The sequence below is a fragment of the Triticum urartu genome, chromosome 5 (assembly GCF_003073215.2).
Source record: "Triticum urartu cultivar G1812 chromosome 5, Tu2.1, whole genome shotgun sequence".
NCBI lineage: Eukaryota > Viridiplantae > Streptophyta > Magnoliopsida > Poales > Poaceae > Triticum > Triticum urartu.
The window spans coordinates 433,597,881-433,616,031 of NC_053026.1; positions in this window are offsets into that span (position 1 = coordinate 433,597,881).

The window sequence follows — 18,151 nt, forward strand, 5'->3', positions numbered from 1 at the left end:
AGGAATCATTATTTTGCGTGTAATAAGGAGGCATTTCCCTGTGTGGGCCCCTACTGTCAGCCTCTTCCAATGGCCGTTGTATGTTGACCATGTTGACCTCGCCGCGTCGAGAGCACAAACGCGGTGGACGAGGGTGAGGCCCAGGAAGGGAACGACCCTGAGCCGGTGGAGCCACCGCAGTGGATGCCCACGCTGAGGGGAGTATGAGTGCTGACTGGTCGGCTGCGGGGTGAGGCTGATGTCGCGGGAAAATAACAGGATGTGCGGGTGGGTAGAGGGATGGCCTGGCGGCAGTAGAACTAGCCACTAGAGGAGGGAGTAGGCAGTCCTGCCGGCGCTGGTTTGGGCGGCTGGAGCAGGAAGATCAGAGATTGAAGAAGCACGGCGGCTGTTGGATGGACATCCAACAATCACTGCTCTGTGTTGACTAAGTTGACAAAGCCTTGCATACGCGTCAAAAAAAATTAGGACAGTGTCATCGTCAACCTAGTAGGCCCAGAAGTTAGCCTCCAAATATGTGGAAAATAGCAGACAGCCCATTTACCATTATTTTCAATAATTTATAGCCCATTTGCTAATTCTTAAGGATATTTGAAGCCCATATTCTTTTTATTAGCATTACAGACCATATATTTTGTGAACTGTTAAAAAATTCAACGAAATTTTGCATATTTCGGTGGGGTCCAAACTCTTTTAATCACGAAATTTTGAATCACGTTAAAAATAATTTTTAAAAAACATTCTCCACAGAAAAAATGAATGAAATTTAAAATCTTAACTAGCAAGATGCCTGTGCGTTGCATGGAACATGAAGATGCATTTGTATGAGTAGTTTATCTTGTGGGAGAAAAGACGGTATTTTAATGTAATTGCCAGTTGGCTTTGGTTTTTATAAGAGTAGAGAGTAGAGAAATCCAGAAAAAATGATATTTTAATGTAATTGCCGGTTGGCTTTGGTTTAAAATTTTGCAGCCCATTTCTTACAACTTATAGCCCATTTTCTGGGGAAGCCCATTTCTTACTACTTACATCCCTCCTCGTCTTGAAAGATTTGCAGCCCAGCAGGGCTCGGACAAGCAAGTAGGCCTCGGTTTTGGTATTCTCCAAAAAAAAGAACTGGGCTAGCCATTTTCAGAAAGAAAAAGGATATCAACTGGGCTCGTCATGTGCTTAAATAAAAGCATAAGCGTGGGCTAGACGGGCCACAGCCCCCGCATAGCGCGCAGTTGAGCTCTGTCTCTGAAACTAAAAAACAACTGGGCGAGCTGCTGGGTCCCAGGTGTTATCCGCTCGTTGTGTAATTTTCTCGTTTATTGACTACATTGACAATGGCGTGGTACCTAGTTGTCAAACAATTAGGAGGAATTTTTTTTTGGCTTGTAATAATGAGGCACCTGCTTGCGTAATGCAATGACCCTGGTGGGTCCCTACTGCCAGCCTCTCCATGTACAGTCATCTCCTGATTCCTCTTTGTTGTTGACCATGTTGACAACGCCAGACGGCGGCGGGCACAGCGAGCAAACCAAGGTGGAGAACGACGGTGAGGCCTCGGACAGGAACGAATAGCAGCCGTAGAAGATGTGGCAGTGTACTGGCAGGTGGAGGGGAGTACGAGGGCAACAACATGCAGCTTAAGCTTACAAACGGTACAAAAAGCCCAAGGATTAATTGTTCATCAAATTTTTAGACAAAACCCAGATTGAACATGGCAGTAACATCTAACTCAACCACTCTTTTTCGCTGATGGATCAATCTGATCAATAAAGTCAACATCATGTGCAAAAAAATTTATTTCAGGATGACTACAACTTGTTGTAAATAGAAGGTGAGCACGTTTAGAAGCCCATTTGTCCACTTGAAACTTATTTTTTTGCTGTTCAATGTGTCCGCCCGTGAGATATCTCTTGCTATAAAACTTAAGCCTCATGGAAAATAGTAACCTCACATTCAACAGGAAGAATGTGACAAAGCTTCTATTTGCCTCGTTGGATGCATATCTTTCCATCGTTATTGTCCTCAAACGAATTTCATGAGAACTGAGAAAATCCTGGTGCTTATTTTGCCATCGATTGATTATACGTTTTTCTCCATGTGGTTGCAGTACCTAAGTAGACATGAAGATTTGAAAACAGTTAAGGTCTGGAAAAAGAGTATGTTGAAAGAGCAACAGCTGAACGATTAATTCTAGTACAATATATACGGTCTTTCAATGTGCATGAAATCATCACATTTATATATAAATTCTCCAGAGGCTGAAAGCATCGCAGCAAGCCAATAATTATGTTCAGATCAAAACTAAACATTCCGATATATAACATCTTGACAGAATCCAGCAGCATTAATAGGCTATCCATGGATGAACTCTTCATTGATCATATAACATAATATTAGTACCCAAAGTTTACTCCAAGATGATATAAAACGTATGCGCACAAATGAAAAATGCATCTTATGATTACAAATGTGTAGATGATAATATATGGTACCTGAAGAAGTGTGGAGCCAAACACCAACTTGTTGTGATCATCAAACGGATCACGAATTACACCCAAGGTCTCTAGTTTGGGCGCAGAGACAACAGTTATTTGCAAAGGTCTATAATAATTATGAAGGAGCAACCTTTGAAGTGAAGGGGCGTCTTCGATGATGAGCTGCTGTCCTTCAAAACAAGTTCCATTGCTTTTAAGGTGAGGCGACTTTATTTTGAGACAACTAATAGGGATTTCTATTCCCAAAACAATCAGCAAGCGCTCCAAGGCAGGGCAACTGGAATGGATGATGCTGTGCAGTGAGGCCTCCGACAGATAAACCACCACATGCGAAAGTTTTTTTTAGCAGTGGGAGTCGAAGCATTTGTACCAGATCGTCTGGTAGATGGCACTGGGCGAAGGTTGTGGTGTGGAGAGAGGAGGAAAACCGCGAGATGGACAACGGTGGTGTGGGCACGAATTCTTGGCGTGTTCGTGATATGAAACTTTCGTGGTAATGGTAGAACTCAAACTGCTGGAGTTTTCCGAATTCAGGGGATGTCAGCCAAGCGTCCACCGTGCCGGGTATGGACAGCAGGTAGCATGTCGGGATGCAGAGGCGTTGAACGGGGACCTGCTGGCAAGAGGAGACGATAGCTTTGAGGAGATCAAATTCAGGAAGGATAGATATTTGACGACAATCGAGATTGAGGGGCGCGGTGCGCCATAGAGGGTGCCACCGAGTTGAGAGGACTTGTGTGCGGCAGCAATCCTTGGTGGGGAGAAGCGAGATTATCTCCTCAAGGATGACGTCCAGTAGATCATTGATGTGGTCCACCAGATATTCTACCGATTCCTCAGATCCGGGTAGGGGGGCTCACCGCTTCTCCCCCCACTACCGGGTGCGGGATCTACAACCGGCGTCGCCGCTGGCGGGAGCCTCATCTTCTTGGCACTGGGGCTAGACGACTCCATTTTCCTTGTGGGCATCACGCCGAGCTCATGGGTTTGAGCAGAGTAGCCAGAGATGAGCCTAGTGGCAGTGCGAGTGGGGAAGAAGGAGGGCTGGGGTTTTCTGTAGGAGTGGAAGAAGAGGAGTAGGAGTTTTCTATACTAGTGAGGAAGAAGGTGAGCGGGGGTTTTCTGGACGAGTGAGGAAGATGGGGAGCGGGGGGAATTGGGGGGCTACGGAAGCGGGAGAGTCCAGCGAGCTGTAGTATAAGTGGAAGCGAGGAAGGATGGTTTTTCTGGGATCGCCCCCTCTTCAAGAAATATGGGCTTCTCCTTGCAAAAAACAAAAACAAATGGGCTTTAAGATGGATAGGCTTTTGTATCGGTCTAGTCGACTGCCCGTGTTTCGTACAGGAGGGCCTTAACACTAGAGGCAGCCCGAGACACTCTCCAGCTTATTGCCCATTCGAAAGAAAAAAAGAGACGCCTCCAGCTTATGGCTCCTCATTGGTAACCTTTTTCAACTTGGCATCCACCAAATTAGAGGATGCGGTACTGGATGCAGACACTCACACTGGTCGCGTAGCATGGCAAAGTGAGGTGTCAAATAACAGTCCTACAATATACTTACTAGATTGTGAAGATTCACAGGCTAGTCAACATTTACATTAAACTAAGCTTCAGAAGATACGGTATGCATACTAACATTCAGAAGAACAAAAGTTCAACATGTTTATGCATCTCAATGATTCACCATACTATAACCAATACAGAGCTGTGAGAAGGTGTAGAAATAAAGAAAATCGCTCGATGCTTCTCTGAGCAAAGGGCCTCCCTGCGCACGCATTAATTTCCTTAATTTCCTGGGCATGCTTGTTTCTTCTCAATGTTGCGAGCACTTTGAGCATGTTGGAAACTCCACAGCTAGCTAGCTGACTCATCTTGCAATTGATGCTGACACATTTGCAGCAAACACATGAGGCAATAGAGATGACTCAACATGAGTCCATATTGTGCAGTTCCCCTGAAATCATCTTCATTGTCCTGAATCTGAAAAGATAGGAAAACAATAGCTATACTTAAATGGTGTTGCAAAACAGTAGCACATATCAATAGCTCGGCATGACAAAACATGATCATCTGGACGAAGGGGATATTCACCTGCCTGAGGAAGATTATATATAATTTCATAAGTCCTTGGTTGATTTCCACCTTCGGCTGCACTGCTTGTTTGCTACTCCACACATGACGGGATCGTTCCGCACTGCAATCAGCAAGTCAACGTACGAATAAGCTTATTTCATCTTGCGGTGGTGATTGTACCTAGTTACGAATGTAGGAATACCTGGAGCACCATGAGGTTAGCTGACAACAGGTAGATGCAGCCATATAAGTTTTGTGCGGTGCTACCAAAATTGAGTTTTGTATCCCTTCCCGTTATGAGAATTCTTCTTGAAGTTGGTAGAATGTGACGGCTTGTTATTTGCATCAAACTTGCCTTTCCCCTGAGATTTGTTCTTGTTGTTTTGGGGCTAGTTGGGCTGGAAGTTCTTCTCGTGTACCATGTGGGCCCTAGAAGCTCCCTTAGCAACCCAAGCACGTGTGTATTTTGCTCTCGCCTACTCTTCAAAATGAAGAGTGCTAATGAGATCCGAAACGGAAAACTCATGTCTCTTGTTTTTCAGAGAAGTACCAAAATTGTTCCACGAAGGTGGAAGCTTGGCAATGATGGTCCCAGCAACAAATTTGTCCGGCAACACACACTTGAAGTACTCAAGTTTCTTAGTGAGTGATTGTATCTCATGAGTCTGCTGAACAACAGAGCGCTCATCAGTCATCTTGTAGTCATGGAATTGCTCCATGACGTACAACTCATTGCCAGCACCCGAGGCCCCAAACGTGGCCTCGAGCGCAGCCGACATGTCTTTACCACTGTCAAACGACACATATGAATCCATAATGGAATCATCAAGAACACTCAGCAGGGTGTCTTTGAAGAGGGTATCCATGTTCTCAAAAGCTTCCCGCTGTGTAGGATTAAGATCGCCCTCAGGCTTACCCTTAGTGGCGTCATAGCAGTACATAATCTGAAACCAATATACTACTCTTGTGCGCCACCTTTCATATTGCACCCCCTTAAAAGTAGGCGGCTTCAAAAGCGCAGCAAAACCCCTCGGAGTAAATTGCCTATAATCAGGTTTTTGGATTGGATTGTTGAATATATGAGCAATTTACTATGAGATGCAGTCCGGATCAATAGTAAATAGATCATGATGACAATTCCAAAGCGGGAGCAGAACCGCTGTGGTTGATGTTGTCACTCATGTCGTTGATGAAGAGGTTACCCAGGTCGGGGAAGAAGGCTGTCGTTGAGGAAGTCGTCGCTGGCAGCAGTCACATGAGTGTGCTCCCCAAAAACCTGATCGCCCCTCTCCCGTACAGGATCACGAAAGGCGAGGTTCGGTGGATTGATGTCCCTTCTCACGGTGCACACTGGAAGGAGGGATGGAGAAGAATTACGTGGCGGCGCTAAGATCTGGAATGGTGCGAAACCATATGATACAGCGGCGGCTAGGGTAGAGCCTATCAGGTCGGTCATGCGAGTAAGACCAAGTAGTATAATAGTAGGCCTTTGGCCCAAACCCCACGTCCAAGTCAATAATAGCCCCACTATCCAAAAGAATCAGAAATGGCTGAGTAATTAAGGCGTCTGTTAATTATTAATTAATGACTTAGTAAATTTTCCGACTCACACCATACTTAGAGCATGGTTAATAGTATAGGAAACATCCGGCTATATGAAGTTGACACATCATCTAGAACCAACCTAATACTGAGCCTGCTTACAATAGTTAGTCCCTTTAGTATAATACTATATCATTAATAATGGCCCCACCTTTTGTCTCACAAAGTATGTGTAGTCTGAAATGCCGGGCGTGTAGTGGGCAGTGCCCTCGGTCGGCGCGCCGCTTCAACGGCGGAAGCAGTGAGAGGTCGCGTCGCCCTGACTTGCCATCAATGTGGAGCGGCAGGCTTAGCTGGCGCCAGGCGGGAAGGTTTTGATTTTTGATTTAGTTGATGTGCTGCTACCGTCCAATATTCGCGTGTGGTTGTTTCTAGAATAAAAAAAGGAGGTACTCCTACTTATGTTACTCCCACTAAGGCTAGCCTTGCGCTTGGCTCTTTGCCTCTTCCAGAAGTCGAACAATAATGGTGGTACTACAGTAGTACTTCTTGCAATCTGACACCAAATAAACTGCTGCACGTCCACCACTTGTAAGCAAAAGTTTCTCCTCATGCTGAGAGACACCATGCACACATTGGCAAGGGAGAAGGCGTAGTAAGCAAGCTTCTCATCGTTCTGCGAGTTGACGGGACACATCAAAGTTATTTAGTACATACTCTCTCCAAAAAAGGGTTGACCATGTCATGGCTACCATCCCGAGCTTGCAAGTACATTTAATGTACTGACCTGGCGTGTCATGCCAGCTTTCAGGAAAGACTCGTTGGAACGTGGTGTTGTCCGAGTCTAGATCGTGTCCACATTGGTGTCCCTGTGCTATGGAGTTCCGCTACGCCGTTGTTCCGCTGCCGAGTAGTTGTGATCGAGGCCCCTTTGTGTTCATTAAATAATGTACATATTGTTCAGCCGTACCGTGTGTGCCGCTTGGCCTCGCAACTTGTTATAATATGAACTATGTTCCTCTAGCATCAATAAAGCAGTTGTCTTTTGTACCAAGATGGTGCGTTTTGCCAGAAGACAAGATCTCTGGGCTGGCAATGCAAGATAAACCGGTTGCTCTGAGCCGGGATGCCACATCGCATAAATTTTTTCTATAAAATTATAGCTGAGTCTCAATTAAAGAATGCATCTTCACAATCACATAGTTCAAAACACGCACCAGATGTTTCACAATTTTCCTGCCACATTTGCTATAATTAAAATAAAGTAGGAAAGTAAATTATTTAAAGCTTTTTCCATGATAACGCAGAAACCTGAAAAAGGCAACCACATAGATACAATCAATGAAGCAGACACTCAGAGTGTTCTGCACAAACATGGGTATGATATTTCGGAGAAAGAATCACACACTATCCAAGAAAACCCTACACCGTCATACGACGGCGATTCTCCTGGCAAAGAGGTTGCTGCCAACCAGGACGAGACTGAAAAAAAGATGGAAAAGACCACCAGCAAGACACGACGCTTGACAAGCAAAAACATCACGCTAAGAAAAGCACAGACGACTCAAACGAGGATGTAGCAGAAACTGGACAAAAGGGTACTGATGAATCCAGCTTCGAATGTACAACGCAAAAAGGACAACATCACATGCAGCCAGAAGCAAAAGGAGAACAAGAAAGGAATAACACTGGACAAGGCATATCTTCTAGCAGCAAAACGGGCAAGAAAAAAGAAACTTAGTTGCTATCTTCCGACTTGAAATTATTTACATTAAAATCAAAATCATCCCAGGCACAAAGGAGAAAGGGGGCAAACATAGTGATGCCGTAAACAGAGTCATCGAAGAGCTGTACAACGATGTATGCAAGCCATGGACAAAGAAAGAAAGGTAAGTTCATGTAACTAACATAGAACATGTTCTTACATACAATGATTTTACCTGTATTCTATGTAAACTAAGATATTTTTCTAAATATACTATGTGAGATCAGCTTTTCATTGCAGCAAACAGGTTAGACGTCAATCTAGGTCATGTCGCTGAAAGCTTCAAAATCAGTAACCTAGTGAGCAGCGAAGCCATCGAGCCCATGCTAACGATCATGAGAAATGAACTCAATGGCACAGGGAGAAAGATTCTATCATTAAGCAACACTATAAGTAAATATCATGACAAAGGATCACGTTTAAAATGATGAATATCAGTTTATAAATAGATAAACTTTGCCTATAAGTGAACTGATAAATTCCCTTTGTGTATGTATGACAAAACAAGCAGCACTCAATAAAGGCAGCTGACGAAGATCCAATGTGCTACAAAAATAATGATCAAGCACATATCATAAAAAACTACTACTACTTGCTAGGCTTAGAATAGTTTTCAACGTAGAAGAAGAAGAAAAACTTCAAGATTATGACATAGTAAGCAGATCACCTATTACAAAAACAAAATCCAATTATGTATGATATGTAAAGTTCTCTTTTATGACCTACAAATCATGTCTAAATCTAAGAAGATTTCTGAATGTTTTCTTTTTATTTTGTGTTTTGCAGTTCCCTCTACCATGTTCGATACGCGGGTTTAGAAGGATGAAACTATCAGTCACTACTTCACCATTACAATTAACATGGAAAAACAATGCTTTGAACTCCTTGACTCTTCAACTGCATATCTAGGCACAATAGAATTCTTCAACACTGTAACCAGCAAATTAATGAAAATCTGGAAGCACATATGCATAGAGCTCCAGCTTTCACAAAGAAGTATCAACCATTTCAAAAAGGTCAAACTGCAGGTGCCACTTCAGGGAGGAGACACGTAAAAACTTCCAACATTTCTCTTCTTTCTTTTTTTCAGCAACATTTACTACTACCATTCCTCCAACAATTCTCTTGTTTCTTTTTTTTCAATGCAACATTTACTACTACCATTCCTCTATGATAGAAGGTATTTTCAACGCAGAGGCCGTCGATAATAACAAATCATTCCTCTACATGTAGAATGGACTACGCATTCTATATGTACATGAACGTGAAACACTACTCTCAAGATGGAACAACAGTGGCCTTAGATGAAGTACAAATACCAGAGTTGAGGAAAAAATTCTATATCAACTAATCAGTCAACACAGAGGCAACCGCACTATCATAAATCAAGTGTACAACAGGTTAGTCTTTCTAGAAAAAATTAAGTAAAAAATTTGGAGAAATTTTCAGAAACAAAGCCTCACAATTTTGTCAGCCTACCAGGTACTACTAATTATTTTTCGATTCTAATAGATATGCTGAAATATGAAGTCAATATGGGAGACAAAGAAATGCAACGGACAGAATGTAACGTACTAGAAGAGTTTCCGACAAATCCCCAGCCAAAGGAAAATCTTATGCACGTGAGAACCTGCCAAGAGCAAGAAGTTATTGATACGTAGTGAACACAAGGAGCTTATGCATGTGAGCCGCCACGCCGTCATCAAAGAAACTTGCACAGACCACAAACAAAAGGATCCACAAATAGAACCAGATCGACCACCCCCAGACGACAAGATAGCACACCAAGTTGAAGAGGTAACGGTCACCACTAACGAGCAAAATATCAATAGCAGTATCCCCAGCACAGAACAACTAGATCAAAAAGGCACTGCATTAAAAGAGAATAACAGAAGCAACGACGTACTGACTAGACAAGGACAGCTTTCCGAGCAGAACAAACAGCATGTTCTTCGTCAAAAAGAAATAGGCTTAATAAACGATCAGCAAGGCACCTCGAGCACCGTCTCTTTAGACCTCTTATCCCCCAAAACTACGAAGAAGCATGAAGAAGTTGATGAATTTCTTTTAAGCCTTGACCCGGACCAACTAAAGCAATACAAGGTACTTATAGAGTGGGGACATACATTCGATGAAATCAAAACAGCACGCATTCGGCACGAAGAGCGTGAATTCAACAAAAAAGGCACACCGTACTTGGCAAGCTTGCAGCAAGAATCAGCAGAACCTTCAACGGCTCAATCATCTGAGAACAGCTCAGTAAACAAAATCTCGATCAAGAAGAGGTCGGTGAAGCCATCAACCAGGCTCCATGGAAAAATCAAGATTCCTACATTTGTGCTAGGAGAATTCAATTGTATGGACAAGGCCATGGCACTTTATGATTATCTATTCAGCAAAGAAGAACAGGAAGAATGCGCACGGTAAGTAGTTTCTGCTTTAGAAACAAAAAACAAAGAATGTTGCTCCTTTTTAAACCCACCAGACCAGTGTATAAACCTTTTGTGCTTGCAGTCTAAACGTATAAAAGAGCTCAAAGAGACCCGATTGGATTCCAGGAGAAAACATAATGCAACAGCTAAGAAAAGGAGATGTACAGATGGAGGGCTCCATGACAAATGCATTGTTCGAAGAATGTACGGAGCAACGACAATACAACACAAGTGATAAAGCCATACTCTCCACAGAATTTGCAAACATATGAAGTCCACTTGGACAAAAACACTTGCATCATTTTAGTGATTATATGTTTTAACTAAAAGTACACAAATGTTTTATCGCAGTTTGTGCTCGGTCTTAATCCTGGAGAAGGAGGACTACGAGAATCAATATGGAAGAAGCATTGAAAGAGTTTGAACCCCTTGTAAGAGGGAAAGAACTTTTAAAGAAAAAGCTGGTAAGTTAAGAATTAAGACTTCATAGAAATATACAAACATAATTCATTCTTCCTAAGATTGCACATTTACATGTGATTTAATTCTCCTGACAACAATGATCTTTAACTCTCTCTATCTCCAAACACTGCAAATTATGATACCTCACAACACAGCTCATCACTTCACAGTGTACGTGCTGAACAAGTACACGAGCTCCATCGACATACTTGATTCATTGAATTACATATACACAAACGGTAATGCATGAAAAAACACCTTAAAAATCACACAAAACTGGTACTTCCTTTCAACCTTGTTTTTTTAATTCTTGCATTACCTTTCTTAACGTCAACATCCAACAACAAAACCAAATCGTAATCACATATTAAAAGGATGTATGCACTTATGAAGAAGCATTACAGAGAAGCGAAACTAGAAGCCAACAGTGGACCGAACTGGTCAAGAATAGCAGAAAGACCTAATAGAGTTTGCGTGCCAAAATAGTGTTGTACGCAATGCGGACACTTCATGGTCCAATTTGTAAAATACTGAAATGGCATTGATCTAACAAAGGACGATGGGGATTTCCATGTAAGTTAATATTACAAACAAAGTTTATTTTAGAAGCAGCATTCCTTGGATTCTTCAATTTTTTCCACAAAGAAAAATGAAAAATATCCAATGACCTTAATGCAGCATAGCAAGGTAGATGCCGAGTGGAAACCGTAGTTCCTATTTACAGCCATATTTGGTGAAATCAACCAAGTAAAGTGCGAGCAACTACTTGAAAGAATCAAAGAATTCAAACCAAAAACTTCGAAGTTCTTTTCCACCAGCAAAGGTAACAAAATTATTTTCTGGTTGCCTTTTTGGTAATGACCTACCCATGGTTGACCAATGTCTTTAGTATCACAAAAGCTTACATATTACATATCTAGAATGGAAATATGATTTGATTTTTAGTTACCCATCTAGCATGAAAATAACAGCCATCAATATCGGCTTCCTCTCACAGAAACAGATGCGGTAAAAAGGAATAAAGGACGAAGCACCAACCCATACCCAAAACATGAATACTCCTTCCAACACACAAACGAGGCCTCCGAGCTCTTCCAAATAGTCATGAGCCATAGCTCGCAGGAGGAATTCAAAAAGTGAGTTGTTTTCAATTGCACCTCAAAATAGTTGGACCGAGGACAAAAAGATTATCAAGTCCAGTTTCTCACTGACTCTCACCTCGGAAATTATTTTATTTTTCTATCGCAGCAAAACTGTATTTAAGCGCATACGTAGAGAAAGAGAAAGCACACATCTTACTAGAGCCCGCCTGAAGGAAGTATTTGGTCCAAGACCAGCACAGATGAACAGACCACAACATATTGAAAAGAGAGTGCTCGATGATATAGCAGATATCTGGGAAAGCAGACTAGATGCAAAAGAGAGTGATAAACTAATATTAGGCTCAAACTTTGTAGAGGTAATTTTTTAAAAAGCACAAATTTTTCTATATTGCAATGCATGTTATTTATATTGATACCAAGTTGTTTCTTCTGACAACTTTTTTAACGTAATTATTATTTGCAGCACATACCAGATTTAAACAATCACAAAACTACTCCTAGCAAATTTAGAACTGCGTTGCAAAAAAGAAAGAGTCCACTGGTTCCCATGTATCTCAAAGAACATCAACAGAATAAGCTCTCAACGGCAAACATGATAACATGCCTTTACTCCACAACAAAAACAAAAATACGTGTTTTATCATGTTCCTTTATATTAAATTGTCATCTAAGCACCAATATTTTGTACGCAGATATTCATACCACTCAAGAAGGATCACCGCTACGTCCTATATATGTTGGAAAAATATAAAAAGAAAGTTCATATAGTTGGAATATTTTTTTACTTACGATGCATATATACACCTTTATGCACCAACTCTTAAGAATATATTTTTCTTCTCGGCCAAATTTCACAGGATGAAGTGCAAGACTAGAGGGAAGAGGCACTGTACATTCTTTGACTTGGCGAGAAGAATGAAATCAAACCTAATGAAATGGGTGATGAGATTAGCAAGATCTCAGCAAGAATGAAGACTAAATTTTTTGATTTAACTAGCAAGGCTAATTCCATCCAAATGTAACAAAACAGTTTAACAATAACTCATATTTATATGTAATCTCGTTGCAAATTGGGTGAACATCATCAGAGTACCACTACACTATGAACAACAGTGCCTCTTTTAACAGTGACTCCCACTACTAGGGAAAAACCTTACCAGTAACACTGGTTTTTGAGCTACCAGTAGCGCGGGCGTCAGCGCTACTACTACAGCACTACATCTATTTTGTAACAGTAGCGCTTGTTTAGGCCAGTGCTACTGGTAAGTTCAGATACTAGTAGCGCGACACTGGAAAGCGCTACTGGTAAATGAGCGCTGCTGGTAATATTTTGGTCCGCGCCACTGCTAAAATTTATGGTTTTTTCGCATTTTGGCGCTGTACATATTTAAACAGATATATCTTTTATACAATAACAACTTATCATGAACTAGTCAGTTTAAATAGCATATTCATTACCACTTGTCATCACCACCAAACAATGTTCGTCAATGAGACATCATATAACAAGTTGGTCACTAGTCATAATCACAGTTCCTCCTCCTCATCATCAACTCTAACACATTGTAGCACATAATAACACATTCCATCTACGACCTACTCCTTTCATAGGACCTACTCTACCCTCTCTTAGGTAAAATATCATAAAACAAGATAGGCATTGACTCTCCATTAAGGAAAATTGACTCTCCATAATAAAGAACGGAGATCATCCTGTCTCCAAGTCTTGGCCTACGCACAATGTTGCTTCCAAGTAGCTCTCTACGATGGCCGAAACATTTTTTGAAATCATTTATTATCATGGCTTCCTCGCTTTTAGAAATCTGGTATGGACAGGAGTGATGTGGATACTGCGGCTGACCTGGCCGTGATGGCGTAAGCTCATAACATCAACGCGACCTCTAGGCAACATCAGATGAGGCACACAATCCATCGGGATTTTCTGTTCAAAAACATAGTAATAACTTTGTAGTTAGCAATGTAGTTTAGTTTTTGAAGAATTTATGCAAAAGATGCATGGATGTCGTAATAGTAGAAAATCTTACCATCCTATCTCCATTGATATTACCATAGTTCAACATGTGCACTAGTGGCACGTATTGACCATAATGTGGAGAAGTTTGATAATAACTATTGTAATTCTCAAGATTAGTAAAAAAATGCGATAAGACCATCTTTCTCCTTATAAGTTAATTGTGCTTCATCATTATAGTAGTAGGTTCTGTCTACCATTTTCCGTACATTTTTTGAAGAATGAAAATAAGTTGTCAATGGAAATAAGCTGTCAAATATTTTGAAATAAATAATATAAATTACTTAATAAATATGTTTGAGAAACTCACACATCGGTACAACTGGAAACGTGTCAACAAGGACCCAAATGGTCATATTCTTTTCGTCGATGTCAGGATCACCAAGATCGAAGGTGAGAAGCATACCCTCATGAAAATCATACGCCTTGCAAAGGGCTTCCCAATTCAAGCAACCAAAATTCGATGAGTTCACATAATTGTATAGATTTACAGCAAAATCATAACCATGATGGGTCCTTAGTTGAATTATCTTTGTCTCCATGCTTTCATGATCTTCAAAACCCATCTTCTCCGAGACATAGCGTCTTGCATGGCATGGGATAAGCTAGTCGAATTATAAAAGACGAAAATTACACGTTAAAGAAGCAGAGAAGTCGTGCAAAAAATAACAAAAAACTCTTGTCATCGTTGCGTACCGTTTCAACATCGAAGGTCTCTTGGAGCTTGATGCTGAAGCGCCGACCTTCTACCAAGTGAGGCCTGTCTCATCTTCGCAGTACTCACACATAGCGAATTCCCTTTCGTCGTCAGACATTTCCTAATAGGTAATTAATAATTCATCATCAAATACATATATAGTAGTTTGTAGCAAAGATCATCATATAACAACTAAAACACCTAAAATTTGTAGTTTGTAGTAGTTTGTAGCTAAGATCATCATCGAACCTAGTTTGTAGCAAAGGTCATCATATAATCCATCATCGAATACATATATAGTAGTCTATAGCACAAACCGCGCTCGTCTTTAGCATTCAATAAGCAAATAACTAATAGATAATTAATAATCCATCATTGAATATATATATAGTAGTTTGTAGCAAAGATCATCATATAATATCACTAATACATCTCGAATAATAGCTCCTCTAGGTTCAGTAGGCCGCGGTGAACACCCAAAGAGAAGGAACCATCACAGGATCATAGCTCCGATGAGATCCCCAAAGAATCTACCAGGTATTGGAGAACGTGTCGTCCGCCAACGCAACCATATAGCGCTAGACGTGCGCGTCCTCCTCCGTGACACGGTGTTGTACCACCTGCGCGGGGGACTCAAGCCTCTGCACCGATGCAGGCCCACGTGACCGCCACCAAAGAAGCTCCAAGTCAACAACGGGTTGGCTCCTCACTAAGCTGCGCTCACCAGAAGGTAGCACAACACAGTACCAGCCCGGCAGAGCCCAGTCCCGGACATGGCCCCTCGGCTCAAGCAGGAGTCCTCCGCCGAGTCGACGACGAGGATGCAGGATAGGCATCATCGACGTCGAGAACAAAATGCTTAATTATGAAAACAAAATTAATAAAGACTTAGCAAAATTCGGCATGACCTTTGCTAAAAGCAGGACATATCGAGCGCCTGAAATTTGCCAGAACGTAAACGAATCGACATTTCTGGCAAAACATAGGCCACTCGAAAAAATATGACATGTCCAAAATGTGACATGTTCAAAATATGACATGTCCACTGCAAATTTGCATATAACAGGAAAAATTGCTTTAACTAAAAAAATAACAACAATTGCTTTAACTAGAAAAATACCTAGAATTCTGTTAACTACACCTAAAACAACTAAAACACCTAAAATTCAGTTAACTGCACGTAAAACAACTAAAACACCTAAAATTCTGTTAACTACACCTAAAACACCTAAATTATATTAACTACACCTATTAAAAACCTAGCTAAATTTCTGTCCTAACTTTAAAACCTAGCTAAATTTAAAAACCTAGGGTTCATACGAATTAACTAAGGTTCATACCTAATCTGTCCTAGCTAGGGTTCGATCATAACCTACATTATTCTAAGAACCTACATTTTTTTCAACTATATAGGATTCAAAATAACTACTCTCTAATAACTATAACTAGGGAGAGAGGGAGGAGGAAGGAGGGAGGAGTACCTCTCGGTGGAGGAGGGCCGGCGCGAGGGGAGGGGGCGACCGACGGGGGAGGATGGCCGATGCGGGGGGCGGGCGGCAAGGAGGAGGGACGGTGCGGGGAAGGGCGGCCGACGGGGGAAGAGGGCCCGCGCGGGGAAGGGCGGCCGGAGTAGGACACGGGGGCGGCGGCCGGATTGGGGATTGAGGGATTCGATCTGTGAGTGTCAGCGTGTGAGTGTGAGTGAGTGAGAGGGAAGGGGCGCACGGGCCGGCGCGGGAGAAAGCAGAGGTGGGCTGAGTGGCAGCGGGGGGGGAAGAGGCCCAACATTATAGCTAAATCGGCAACTAGGGGCCAAGAGCGTGGCCCATCAACAACAGCAATGGCCGGGAAATCCCGCGCTACTGCTAACGTACGCTTGCAGCGCTGATGTTGTCCAGCGCTACTGCTAAATAGCAGTAGCGTGGGGTCTCTAACCAACGCTACTGCTAAATGTCTAGCTATAAGCATTTTCCTAGTAGTGTCCCAAGACGAATTCCTATCCATGCCTTTGGAGACAACTCGCCCATGCCTCTGAAAGACAACATGCCTGTGCCTCTTGAGAATTCAAACCTCACATGCCTCAACCGTGGCTAGGTGTTGTGCACATGTGACAGTAAATGTTTCACACCCATGCCTTTCCAGGCGAAGTAGCTTGGCTGTAACGCCCGTGCCTTCTACAGGACTTGCATAAAGAATTACTCCTGAGGTGTCAACTTCTTATAGCATCTCATGAACTTCAGCAACCAACCAAACGCGCTGCCCCGACTAACACACACTCCGACCTATGTGCCCCCCCCCCCCGCCCCTCAAGATGTTTATGAGATATTAACGAGCCGAAGGTGAGCAGGAGAGTCCCTGTGTCGTGTGCCACCACGACGGAGAACGCGTTGCACAACCAACACACATTCCGACCTATGTCCCCCTTCAAGATGTTTATGAAAATTAACGAGCCCAAGACGAGTAGGAGGGTCCCTGCGCCGGAGGCGCCGCGTGCCACCACAACGGAGAACACGTTGCACGACCAACACGCTGCCCGTCGAAGCTGATACAGAAAGCTACACCACTGTGACTCTGCTCTATGCTCCAAGTCAGTAAAGTGATAGAGCCCATGCCTCTCCTACTATACGCCCGTGACTATAGAGAATTCACACATTGGCATTGACAAGATTCACACATGCCTCTGCACTCTTCACGACCGTGCGTTAACATGTTTTCTCATCCAAGCATGTGTATGATAAAGTTTCTGTTTTTGCTTACTCGAAAGGTCAGATTTGATAGTGTTGGAAGCCCCGCCCGTAACTACCTCATAAAACTTCATTTCCCAGAAATATAATGGGAACAAAAAGGAAAACAAAAAGGAAACAGGGAACCGCCGACGCGGTTGGCCGCTATTTTCTGTCTGTTATCACACAGAAAGGAAAAACAATAAATTCAAGTAGTTGAAGGGTTAAACTGCAAAATGCATGAAACCTCAAACCGGAAAGGAAAAACCGAAACCAACGGCATTGGCTGGTTTTCCCTCACGGGAGCGCTCCGGGCGCGATACGTGCGAAGCGCTCCCGAACCGCTCGTTTGGAGCACTCCTTCCTTCGGAGCGCTCGTTAACTAATTGCTCTCCACAATTAGGGGTGTGCTTTTTGCTGCTGCAGGCCAACTAAGAGATGTTTCCGATGCCCTGCATGCGGAGACTATGGCGTTCGTACATGCTATTCATCTTGCTGAAAATTTTGGTATGGGCCGTGTCATTTTTTCCACTGGCTGTCAAACAGTTAAGATAGCCATGGAGACGTCAGAGTGGAATCGCGCGCCGATCGGTGCTCTCTTCAGAGAAGCAAAGTTCCAGCTTAGTATATGTTTCATCGAGCAGGCACTAGCTAATGGAATGCATGGTGTTTCAGATATTAAAAGAAAAAGCAATAACTAGTTTATGAAGGCTTTTTACTGCAATAATCCTACACCTAGGAAAGTTGATACCTGCCTAACAAAGTCTCTCGCGATGGTGGAGTGGCACTGCACTAACCAAGATGATATATGTACTATCTAGGTTGTCAGACCT